This window comes from Antedon mediterranea, chromosome 1, assembly GCF_964355755.1.
Source record: "Antedon mediterranea chromosome 1, ecAntMedi1.1, whole genome shotgun sequence".
NCBI lineage: Eukaryota > Metazoa > Echinodermata > Crinoidea > Comatulida > Antedonidae > Antedon > Antedon mediterranea.
In genome coordinates, this window is record NC_092670.1 from 36,567,552 (window position 1) to 36,581,123 (window position 13,572).

The 13,572-nt window shown below is 32.7% G+C and overlaps 1 long non-coding RNA gene across 1 annotated transcript in view; it reads right to left on the reverse strand.

The window, feature by feature from the left end:
• Window positions 1-13,572, reverse strand: part of LOC140049765 (uncharacterized) — a 54,205-nt gene that overhangs the window by 14,166 nt on the left and 26,467 nt on the right. The window contains exon 4 of the long non-coding RNA XR_011845327.1: window positions 4,497-4,533. This is a non-coding gene — a long non-coding RNA (uncharacterized lncRNA). The remainder of the gene's footprint in view (window positions 1-4,496; window positions 4,534-13,572) is intronic.

A 13,572-nucleotide genomic window follows, 5' to 3' on the forward strand; every position in this document is an offset into this window, starting at 1 on the left:
TGAACATTATTATTATTAAGATGATTATAGTACAAACAAAATAAAACAACAATAACCACTTTTTTATAAGTACGTTTTTTTAATCAATTTTATTGCCATCTATTATTATACTTTAACTAATTGTATTTAAAAAAATGTAAATGTGGCTTCTTTTTTAACATCAAAATAATCTTAGCCTATGTATATACTGTTTAAAAGATATGTATATTTTTAGCAATGTACCTTATAAATAAGAGAAATATATAAATGTGCATATATATATATTTTTATATTTATAACAGAGAACTATAATAAAAGTGGGACGAACCCACACAAGACAAAAAAAAGATGATTAGTTCGCATGCGAATAATCTTTATATACAATCGGTTGTATTGGTAAAACCAAAAGTTGTTGGATCTAAACAAAATTATTTATTTCAAATTTGCTGCCTTTCAATGAATTTTTTTGTTGCATTTAATCATTTAGGCCTATTATGTTATGTTTTATAAGTGAAAACATGATTTTTTGGGTGTTTTTTTTTCTATGGAAGTGATTAACTTTAAAATAATCTAACCAAAGTCTGTTTTAATCAATCTTCATTGTTCATGTATTTGGGGAACAATACATCTTTAATATAAAAAATAGCCACAATCTTTATCGTAATTCGACAGTGAATGCTGTTCGTATTGAAAAAAAGGCGCGAATTAATATACATGCCAACGATTATTTGCGACAGCAATATCCGTTTATATAGATCTAATATACTTCTTAAAGTTTTTTTAAAACTATCCATTAGCATGTTTGCCTTGCTATTAGGAGCATTGACTTAACAAACGAAGATAACTAGGACTATTTAAATAATTGATGTCCATTGAAATAATGTGTTAGTGCTTAGCAACTACAGAATAAATAATTCTCTTCGTTGATTATTTTGTTACTGTTAGGTGAGATGTAGGTTGAGTGACTTCAATCTAGCATATATGTTTCTAGTAATAAGAAACATCAAGGAGTATCAAACTAAATTGCTCGGGTTTTAAATGTTTGTGCTCAAATGGCTTTCTAACGGTGAGATGAATTACTGAAGTACAGCTTTGATTAAATTATTCATGAATTATTTATGATTTCTGTATGACACGTCGAGTAATATAAATGTCTTACCGGGCCGCTATCCCGAATTCATGTCAGTCGATAAACTTTAACATTCACAATTCCTTAGACAACTATATTATCTTGATTAAAGTAAGTATTGAACGGGAAATATTCATATTATATCTAAGCCTAGTTGAAACTTTAGCACGCCCAGGGGTTACAAACACCTGCCTGGTATATCGTGTTTTCAAACATTGGCGGGCCGACCTGCCAATAAACTGTAGGCCTACATTAACATGAGTATCCAGTTCTTAATAAAATATCTTCGGCTTTAATAAAACAGAAATGTTAGCATGGTTTTTGTCTCCTTTATTTTTAATAGTATAATCTCACATCAAATATCCACTAATGCAAACTTATTCTAAAATATGCCAGTCTGATATCCATGAGTTTAGTGAGATTAAGCTTCAGAAATAAAAGTGTATATTAAAAAACTAAATTGATAATGATAAAAACAGCAACTTTATATGCTTTTGTACGCGTACGTTGTCTTCTATTGGTGTGACTGATAAAATAGTTATAATGACGACAATTAACACTTAAGACCTATTTACACTAGGACGATAAGGATCGATGATAAATAGACAAATATACATTTTCATACATAAGACAAAAGAAATACAAAAACTTTTCATTTTAGAACTATAGAATAACCATCTATGCTTCCTTTGATGACAATTATATTTTCATGCGTCCAATCAAATAACGTCATGGTTAGTAAGAGCAATAATATCATGACAATACAACGATTTTATTATTTTTATTTATCATGACGTCATTTCATCATATTATTTTTATCAAAGACAGCATAAATGATTATCCTATAATTCTAGAACTAATTTCTTTTTTTGATGTAAAAAAATGCATGCTTATATATTTATCGTGGATCGTTATCGTCGTGTAAATGGGCCTTTATACATGTTATTATTGGTTTGTAGGAGTAGGCCTACTGTATGATAAGTGAATAGGCCTAATATATTTTTTGTTTAGCTTTTAGGAATGACAATTTGATTATATAGGCCTAAAGATAACGTATCGACCATCTAGTATTTAGATAAGCAGCATAAATAGTAGGCCTATGTATTGTATTTAGGAAATGCTTTGACTGAAACTAACCCGCAACTTCGTTAAATAACCATCGCATTACTTGCCTCCAAAGTTGTATACATTTTTAGTAAGATAATGATTCACACAATCAATCGAACAATTAAGTTTTATATACCTGGAACTATGAAACGCCATTTACAAATGTCATGTAAAATATGACAAAGAATGGCGTCTTAAACAGCACGCATTTTTCTCATGTTTAAATATTGTCGGTTTACACGCACTAAAACCCCCGAGCTTCTAATAAATACATCAAAAAGTTCTTTTAATTTGCAATAATACCGTACTTTGTCAGGCAACTGCCGCTGGGCCTCTTAGACTCCACGAATGAGACAGTATTTCAAATGATGAATGAAATACATTATATTCACTCTGAATTCTGCGCTGAAGCCAACACGGCAATCTATACACAACTCTGATAGCTATAATGTAGTAATGATATTTTGAATAAAAATAGAAAGGAGGGTTACCATTACACAGAGGAGTGTTGTCGTAATTTACATTACAAAACAATCAAGAAATTGAAGATAGACTACGCTGATGGCCTATTACCTAATACGATTATCAAATGACCTTCTGAATTTAACAGTAAAAAGCATTTTGAAACCTTGATGCTGTGTAGGGGATATACAATTATGGAGATTAAAAGGTGGGAGTTAGCATCCAATCAGTGTATGGTCATTATATTTCGTTGCATTAAGAGAAAATTACAACATTACAAAACCACGCAAAATGAGTGACAATACCGGCGTTCAGCACGTATGCTATGCACTTTATGAGAAGTGGTCCCTACGAAAAAAAAGAGTAGACCTAACATACGTCCGCGTATGCTCTTTATGGTTTCATGAAACACTATGTTGAATAGTGGTAACATACTTATTGCTTGTGTTTTCAAACATATGCTCCATAACGTATTGTAGATGGAGAAGCATTCTATATACTTAAGATTAGAGTTTACGATTTTTCTTTTTCTGTTTATAAATTTATTAATATGGATGATGTTTCCGAAATAAAAAGAAATTGAATTGAATTTATACATTACTGACTACTGTATATTGACGTTGGGTATATTCGCATATTGATGACGATTGTCAGTGCTGTATCTCCACATATGATAATATTTGGGCAGTATCGAATCATAGGCAAATTATGTAATACAGGATATTATGTGCATCATATGTGGTGCCTTTATCATGGAAGGTTGGTAAGAATTTAAGTTATAAGCCTATGATAAAGGCGTTACAGCATCCACCACGTTTTTATTTGAAAAATATAAATAAACTAGAGGGTACTCCGAGAGTACAAACCTCCGCCTACTGTAAAATTCCCCTACATATAATTCCCCCTGAATATATTTTTTTTACATTTTTTTTTATTAGTTCTAAGTGTAAATATGTTAACTGCACACTACAAAGTTGTGGATGACAGTGTGGTGTAATGGTTATGTGTCCAGCCTCTCACAGTTGAGATCGCTGGTTCAAGTCCCACTGAGGGTTTTTTTTTTATTTTTTTTTTTTTTTTTTTTTGGACCTTGATCTTTGACCCTGACCCTTCAAAATTTAACCACAATTATATGATGTGTCATTGATCATTGTGGCTAAGTTTGGTGAGAATCGGATCAAAACTGTGGTCTCTAGGCAGTAAAATAGTTTTTTGTTAGTTGTGACCTTGACCTATGACCTTTCCCCCTCAAATTCGAACTCATCCGAGCTTTTTGGCCATAGATCATTGTGTCCAAATTTGGTTAGAATCGGATAAAAACTGTGGCCTCCAGGCTGTTCACAGACACACACACAAACACACAAACACACACACACACAAACACACACACAAACAAACATACAGGGGTGAAAACATAACCTCCTTGGCGGAGGTAATAAAAATAAATACATTAAAAAAATTATACGGCAACGCAACTGCAAAGTTAGGGCGTATATGCATTGGAAGTGACCAATCCAATCACAGTCGACAATTCGAATGACCAATCGAGTCGTGATTGGTCAAAATACATACGCTGACGACGTCCCTGTGTTGCATTTTTGTGGAAACCACGTTTAAAGAGAAGGTAGAAAATAAAATATGACTGAAAGACTGACCAAAGATTGATCGAATAATTGATTTACTACATTGGTTTGTTAGAAAAGAAATTAATAAATGGTTTGTTGATTGAATGACTAAATTAACTGACGTTTTGCATGGTTTCCTAATTGTCGGATTTGTTCGAAGACTATTAATTAATTAGCCAGTTCAATGCAATTACCTCGTTATTAATTGATCATCTGATAATTGTGTGTAGTCTGAAAGTAAAAGAAAAAAAAAATATTTAAATCGAAATTCTAGGAATTATGTTTTTTTTCTGGAAACAATCTTGACCGATCAAAGACAATAAATTAAAAGTTGTACAGCGATTTTTGGCCAAAGTCGTGTTCACACTCGGGTTGAAACATCTTCAAAGGGACAACGGAATGAATGATTCGACTTTTAAAACCCATTCATACGGTCACGAATACAGTAACTGGTATAAACACAACATAGGGACCACAGTGGAAATATGTTGCTTTTTTGTACTTGTCTGTGTTTTTATCCTTGTTTGGTTCACTTGATCAACATAATGAAAAAACAAATAAATAAAATCGATTTAATTGAAGTCAGTGTGAAACTTGAAATGTTTGAATTTGCCGGTATGCAGAAAAGAGTTTTCATTCAAATAACTTTAATTTGGGATGAAAAAGAGGCAAATAACGTCTGACAGGATAATTTTATATTGGTAATCTGATTATATCAAGAAGAAACTGACGCATACAACTCGTCTAAACAGAAAAATAATTTTATATACACAAACTAATAATAAGTGATATAATGTTGTAATCGAGCGACAGTAGCATTTCTTTTTTTAGGAAATGGACAGTGTATTATTAAAAGGCAATATTTGCAATGTCTCGATTGTTTAGTAACTTAATACAGTACAAATTCCTAACCAGAAGCGTTTTTCAAATTTAATAACTTTTTGTAGATAATGTATTGTTAGATTGCGAATAACAAGAAATGTAAATGTTGAACAATAAACAGGTTCATTGGTTCAAATTCTTTCTAATGCCACGATTGTTTTTCTAGTAAACATTGAAGATTTTCCAGAAGACAAAATATTTTTTTAAACATGTTTTTGTTGAATATGCCATTTTCATACATATAGTTATTCACTTTGACCAAAAATTGTATCGAAAAATTATATTTACCTGGAAAAACTGTAATTTAAAGAAAAAATAGAGTCAAATTGGGGTTTCTGTTGAATTTAACCGTTCATTTTGTCCTTTTATAGTGAAAATGTTCTTTTTTTTGGTTTGCTTTTCTACGGAAGTGATTGACTTTATTAAAAATACAAAATGACCTATTCAAAGTTTGATTTTATACATTTTAATTGTTTATGTTCTTTGGGGAATTTAAGTTAATAAGTAAGATAAAATATTCAAAAATGTTTTACCGTTTCTCTTATTCTTTGTTTCTATGTCATAGTGAATAAAATACTGAACTAGTATTGATTGTATTAAAGATACATTACCGCGAGTTCGAATTGCGAATTCAGTCTTTTGATACCCGTATTACTGTCAAATAAAAATGTAAATCTTGATAAATTTCATACATTCTCATTTAATCGAATATAATTATTTTCATTACTTCTGCAAAATTAGGTCTGAAAAATAATGTTACTGAATATCAATTTAAAGTAGGTCGAAGAACACAATACGGTTCTTATGTAAGTAGTTGTTAGGCTGACTTGAGCGCGGATTAGTTCGAAATAATTATTTTTGCGGACGCAACATTTTGGATCAGTCATGCTTCAAGTAGTTCCGTCAAGCACAAAAAAATACTCAAAACAAATACAAAATGACGACAGAATACAAGTGTTGCGATCGTGTTTCAGGGATTACTCCCACGTTTCAGTGACAAACAGCCTAATGTACCACGAATAAATTAACAATAAGGAATATTGCAGTATGTACAGATATTTTATTATCAATATTTAAAGATGTATTGTCCCTCTAAAAAATAATTTTTAAAATTTTATTTGTTGAATATGCCATTTTAATGTCACATATAGTTATCCACTTTGACCAAAAATTGGATCTAAAGAAAATTTATTTACATGAAAAAATGTAATTTAAAGCAACAAATTTTCAAATTGGCCAATGGATTTTTGGTTGAATTTAGCCATTTATTATGTTATTTTTAAGGTGAAAACATTATTTGTGGGGGGGGGGGGGGGGGGGAGTTTTTCCATGGAAGTGATTAACTTGATTAAATCTACAAAATAACCTATTTAAAGTCTGATTTAATTAATCTTCATTTTTAATGCTTTTGGGGGACAATACATATTTAGAATCTAAAATATACAAAATAAAACATAATAATATTAATAGAAATGTGCTATGCAATAATGTGAACAATTTCATAACACTAATCGCCTATTTGTCAACTTAAATTCTCGAGTAGTCATCATTTCATGGTTATACACATTATTGTAGTTCTCGCGTACAGAACGTGTCTCGAGGTGGCATAAATCTAAACAACCACATGCCAAAGTTAAATTACTAAATAAAACAAATGCATATATTACTCTTTGTGTTGCCGTTGAACTGTTGTTATTCTTTTCTTAAATTCAAAATATTTAAGCAGGAATCATCCAACAGGAAAAGGATAAGCATGTATTGCAATATCTCATTCATTTTCACAATGTAATATCAATATTGAATATAATACTAATAATTTACACATAAATAATAATACTACTTTACTACAATTTAAAAAGTTTCAAAACATCAGCCGATTCTCGGTACTGTATCTATTCCCGAAGTATCATAGGAAGATACACGTGAAACACATGTGATGCTGTATTACCAAATATTCTTATGGTACTTCGGAAATAGGTAGTATAGAGATATAGCACTTGGACTCGGGTGAAAACATTAAGAACAAGTTCCTAACAACTATGGACGACTGACTACAGTAATTTATACAAAGATATAACCAACCCCGATCATGCCATAGAAAATTGCCTGCCACCTACATACTTCTGATTTTTTAAATTTTGAATACTTTCATTCATTTATACAATATAAATGTTGACATTCAAATTTAAAAGAGACTCAATGCGGGCAAATTTGTAAATTCACAAGCGATAAATATAATATATACGAACTCTTGCACCGAGAAGGAGCTAACTCATTGCCCGAAAGCTCTATACATTCTTTCTGACTATTTTACTTGATCGTTTTAATCTAGTCTTTTGCTTATTTTTCTCCATTGAGATTCAGCCACTGATACCCATTACCTTTTTGTTCATTAATTTGACTTTTGATTTATATATAATCTTGATTTACATTTTCATCGACGAAACCTAACAAAACGATACAGAGAATGATGTTTGTTAAATATAGCGAATATTAAATAATATAGTTAATGTTAAGAGACAGCGGGATTCTTCAGTGAACATTATTTAACATTATAGGAAGGATTTATTAGAGAAGTATGAGGGGAAGTTAACAGACACGCATTTATCAAACGGTTGCACAAAAAAGCTCGTCTAAAAATGTATTTTAAGATTATAAATTGCTATGGGGACTGAAGGTATAACTATTATATAATAGTATTATATTTTAAATATGTTCATATATCGAAATGAGTTTACTTCTGAGGTTGAATATTTCTGAAATTAATGGATCTTTTCGTATTAAGTCATAATGTTTATATATTGCATATTTTCTCGGATTATCTGAAGAAAGGAGTTTAGTATGATATACGACAAAGGTATTTTTGTTTATATTCAAATACGAATTTGCGTGCGTTCACAAAAATTATATGCGTTTCTGTATAATGTCTTACGCCCGTATTCTTAAACCGGACTTTAGTCGTAGTTCGAAGTTCGACTTGGAAAAGTCGTAGTTCGAGCTATTACTTCAAATTCGATTCAAAAACGAAGTAGTCGAAGTTTGCAGTTCGACTTAATGAAGTCGAGCTTTTAGTCGAGTTGCACACGTCTGGGTAACAAAGGCTATACATTGGCCAATGACAAGAGAGTATTTGAGGAGCAGACGAAATTTTGCGCATTGATATCACTTTCCATTTCTTACAACACTTTTTACGCATCAGGACTATATACATGAAAAATAATTTTAATCGTTAATTATTAGAACAATATCAGTATTAATTTAACAGTGAAGTATATTTGATTAACAACAAATAAAATCTTAAAAATATATTTAGGAACCATGGCGGTACGGTAACTTTTATATTTTCTAGGACCCCAACAAAGTATGATCGCCACGAACCACGCACTTCATAGCGTGACAAGAAAGCGCTAGGCCCCCTAAACATTCCATCGCGTGGTGAATTGCCGCATCTCCCATTGTCGCTATGGCGTGACGTAGCTCAAGTCGGACTTGCGCGAAGAAAATAATGTAATTTGTATACAGTTGTAAATAAAGATGATTTTCATTATTATAATTTATACCAATGTATATTTAATTAAGCTAATATAAATATAGATATTTCATTCTTCAATATCTGGCCAATATAACAACTCAATGACTGTTACGTTTTTTATAAACATCGTTTAAAAACCATTTAGTCGACCATTTAGTCTGCCCCCTCCAGGACTAAAAAAATCGATCAAAATCCGTCTCCATTTAGTCGAGGTTGGCCTGATTTAGTCGGTGATTTAGTTGAAGTTCGGTTTATGAATTAAAATGACGTCATTTTTTTAGTTTTAGCTCGAACTACGACTAAAGTCCGGTTTAAGAATACGGGCGTTATTCTCGGTATTGTGTATCTAAATTTGTCCAGTATCATAAGTAAAAGCCAAGATACAGCATCATATATGTGACATATGACGCCAGTATTATCAATACATCAAGATTAAAATTATCAATGCAGAGCTGATGAAGCTGGTGGTATACGGTTGTTGATTGTGAATACCGAGGTAATACATACCAGTAATAAAGTATCAATAACGTACACAGTTGTCGCTATGTTGTACTTGTTGTATTAGTTACCAGACGACAATCATAGCTGCGGCGCGCGTTCATACAGCCCGATCTCATGACGGTTTCTGATTGGTTAAAAGTACAATGACGTATATTAAATGTCTTTAGGTAGTTCTGTGGGGAATATTCAACAATTTTCTCTCGTATGCCTTTGGCCAGTTAGTAAAATCAGTTTGAAAAATTAATTTTGGCAAATGGAAAACGGTAGCCTTTGTGTTCGCCGGTTGTATATGAAATTATCCCCGCATCTATATTAACATTAATGATATTGAATAATGGTTATAGTTATATCACCTCTATCGGTTATTATTAATAATTGTGTGGATGTAAATTAAAAAAAGATATAACGATATTCTAGTTAGCGTATATATTATTGAAGGTATGAATAATAATGACACATACTTTGTGAATTTTCCGCTAGGTTAATTGTAAATAATGTAATCCAGAATTAAATACGACGTTATTTGATCGAGTATTTAACTAGCAGTGTATTTTGGCGCGAACTCCTTATAAGTTATGCGTCGGGGCACGTCTGCATGCTTCTGATAATTCCTATGACGTCAACAAATCTTGAATTTAAATGCCGAGACACGTCTGAGATGTTCTTAATACATGAATTCTTAAATATTACATTTGAGTAATATATCATATTACTTGAATCATGTAAGTTTAGTGATGAAAATATAAACTGGCATCGGGTATTACCTGAATTTAAAACATCCCTACCAAGTATTGTTATTCTAAAAGAAAATGCCTCATTTCCGTAGGCCTGCATACGCTCACACCATGTGCCTGGGCCTTACACGAGTTGTACGGTAGTGTTTACTGGGGAGGTCCACCTTAGGTGGGTGGTATCGTTTAGGGCAACGGAGCAACTTAAAAGGACACTTGAGAGGGAAATGCTGGAATAATAGATGTGACATAATGTGACGTAACGTGACGTAACTTGGTAGAAAAGATCAAACTTTAGCATACTAAAAAAAACAACAACAGTTACTAGTAGCTGCAGTCAGTTTTTGCCTGAGAAATAAACAGTGTGACCTCAGTCCATAATCATTTAATTTTAACACAATATTATGCCATTTTTCTCATGGCACGTTGCAATTGGTATTCGACTGCTGGCGTGCATAAGTAAAGGTCAACAGATATGTGAACAATTTCATAATATTGTATCTGTTAATGTGTTCTTGTAATGTAATCCTGGGATCACATGGTATTTAAAACATCTGCAGCATATTGGGTTTAACTAGCCCAACTCACCCGTTACTGTCAATCATTGAAATTCATTCAACGAAAACAAAACTAAACTAGGCCTGTGTGTGTTTGTTAAAAGTTTGTAAAATGTGTTTTTCTTGGCAGAGAAAAGTTGCGTCTGGTCACGCGGCGCAGTAAGTAGTTTGCGTCTGGCTGGTCACCAATCTAGTTTATTGTACAATGACAAAAGTAATTTTTTACAATAGTTAACAGCTAGAATCGTATACAAAATAAAGAAAGGACAATTATAATTGTTGCTTCGGAAGTCCCGCCACATCTTGCTTGAAGAGCAAAATAAATATTGTTCGAAATACAAAAGGGCAACACATAAATGTAAGTAAATTAATAAGATGCTCCTATATTTAGCGATACTAGTTTGAAATAGCTGCAGTTTCCACCTTTATGCGTGTAGGCCTAGGCCTACTCCAAAGCGAAGTGTCTATCGGAATGTAAGTAGAGCACACGTACGGGCTGACTTAAGCTCTAAATCTTATCACAACTTAGCTGTGCTCTCCATGCCTTTGTTAGTTCCTAGTTTTGTTGTTATGTTGAAAGGTATTAAGAAATGTTTAGTTGGTTTGCCGGGGACTTCTGTGTGTCGTCTCTAGCCTACATCATCAAAGCACACGTATATTACCAGAAAACATAGAAATGGTCGGTTGCAATTCTCACGCCGAATACGCGGGTTCTCTGACTCATAGACATTGTTGGAACATACTAACTGAGATTCTATCAATTTATTATCTAGTAGAGACTGACAACCAGAGGTTGTGATTCCACGACAGGTGACATGACATGACGTAATAAAACATGATACCAACAGTGCAACTTAGGTTGTCTGCTCCCATCCTAACATTGGACACCATCTGACGAGTGCTGTCACTGGTATTAACCATGTCAATAATAACAGTTTGAGATCATTACAACACAAGGGATGCCATAGCACGATATTAACGATGGGCGGGTTCACAGTTCGCTCTGATAATCTGTAGCCCTGTTTCAATAATGTTTCTCATTTATGAATTCCATTGACTAACTTGTCATAGGCCTATAACTAAAACTGACAAATTCCTTTTTTTCTACTGAATCAGTCCTTAAAATTAATATTCTGTATACAGAAGAAACACGGTGGTTCTGTACAGAAAACCTAAAGGTTAGCACATAAGATAGAGCCAAAATCGAAATGTGTCTCTTTTCTAATGTTTGTACTCTATTCTCTCATACGGATATGTATACTTTATCGGTAATTCTTTTCTACATAGAAAATGTTATTGGTTTCAATGCTTTCGTTGATAATTTCTGTTGATTTCACGAGATGTTAGTGCTATTTCGTTGATCATTGCTGAAGATTTCATGAAATGTTAGTGCTATTTCGTTGATAATTTCTGTTGATTTCACGAGATGTTAATGCTATTTCGTTGATCTTTGCTGAAGATTCCATTGATCATTGCTGAAAATTTCACGAAATGTTAGCGCTATTTCGTTGATAATTTCTGTTGATTTCACGAGATGTTAGTGGTATTTCGTTGATCATTGCTGAAGATTTCATTGATCATTGCTGAAAATTTCACGAAATGTTAGTGCCATTTCTTTGATAATTGCTGGTGATTTTACGAGATGTTTGTCCTATTTTGTTCATCATTGCTGGAGATTTCATGAAATGTTAGTGGTATATTGTTGATCACTGCTGGAGATTCGTTGATCATTTCTGGTGATTTCACGATATTTTAGTACTATTTCGTTCATCATTGCTGGAGTTTTCACGAAATGTTAGTGCTATTACATCATTGCTGGAGTTTTCACAAAATGTTAGGACTATTTCGATCATCATAGCTGGAGATTTCACGAAACGTTAGTGCTATCACATCATTGCTGGTGATTTCACGAGATGTTAGTGCTATTACATCATTGCTGGAGATTTCACGAAACGTTAGTGCTATTTGGTTGATTATTGCTTGGAGTTCCCGAAAGGTTGCAAACTACAAACAGAAGGCATTAGTCTGTCTTTTCTCTTGAACATTAATTAATCTCTATTTTCAGCTATTCCCAAGTCGATTGGTATCATGACATTATTTACTCAAAGCCTACAGTTTGTTGTTCATGCTAGTGACAAACGTTTGAATAATTAAATAAAGGAACCTATCGAATTAATTGATTAAATCAACTTAACCTGGGTACGAGCCATGTTGGTAAATTATGCATATAACGTTTCATTTTCAAATATCTAGTTGCTGTGTACAGTTCGATTGCCCAATATTCCTCTGACATAGTATGACATGCGAATGGTCCACAGGCTGAAATAACTTTACAAAACCCCCTTTGTTATTATTGTTTTGACTAGTGATGTTGGTCACTTGATATAAAGGACATATCAATTATACATTTTTAAAAATCGTAAAATACATCCTCGTCTTCGAAAAGCTTAAAGGTTTCTGCATTTACTTCCGTCTTCATACATTCAGTTTACTTTTATTTTGGATACGTACGTCCATAGTTACATAAAAAATTGCACCACATAAGAAAAAACAACAAGTTTAAATAAAAAAGGCAAACACACACACAAAAAAGACACCGGTATCAGATCATCCTCAGGATCTCCATCATTTTATTTTTGCTAGCAGACATTCTCTGTAATATTAGTTGTATAGCGCTTCATAATGGTCTTAAGAACCCATGTCCAGTTTTTCAATTATCTCATGTCAACCCCAGTTGCGGAACAGTTTGTATAATTCGCTGGAATTCCGACCATTAAGATTTCATCATTGAATAGCAATATTGTTTTGCTGCTGAAAGAAGGGTTAGCAGAAAGTTGTACAATGAAGTAGCGCGCTTGCTCTTAGAATCGAATTATATTTTGGAAACTTGTTTCATACAGTTTTATTAACAATCAAAATAAACATGGCTAGCCAATGTTACACAGTAGGGTGAGGATTATGTTTGTGCATGGTGTAAACTGGAGTTACTGCCAGTTTTGTACTCCAAACGTTTTGGGGTCCAAGATGCAGCCAAAAAAAAAAAAAAAAGAGATCGGACAGATTTCCC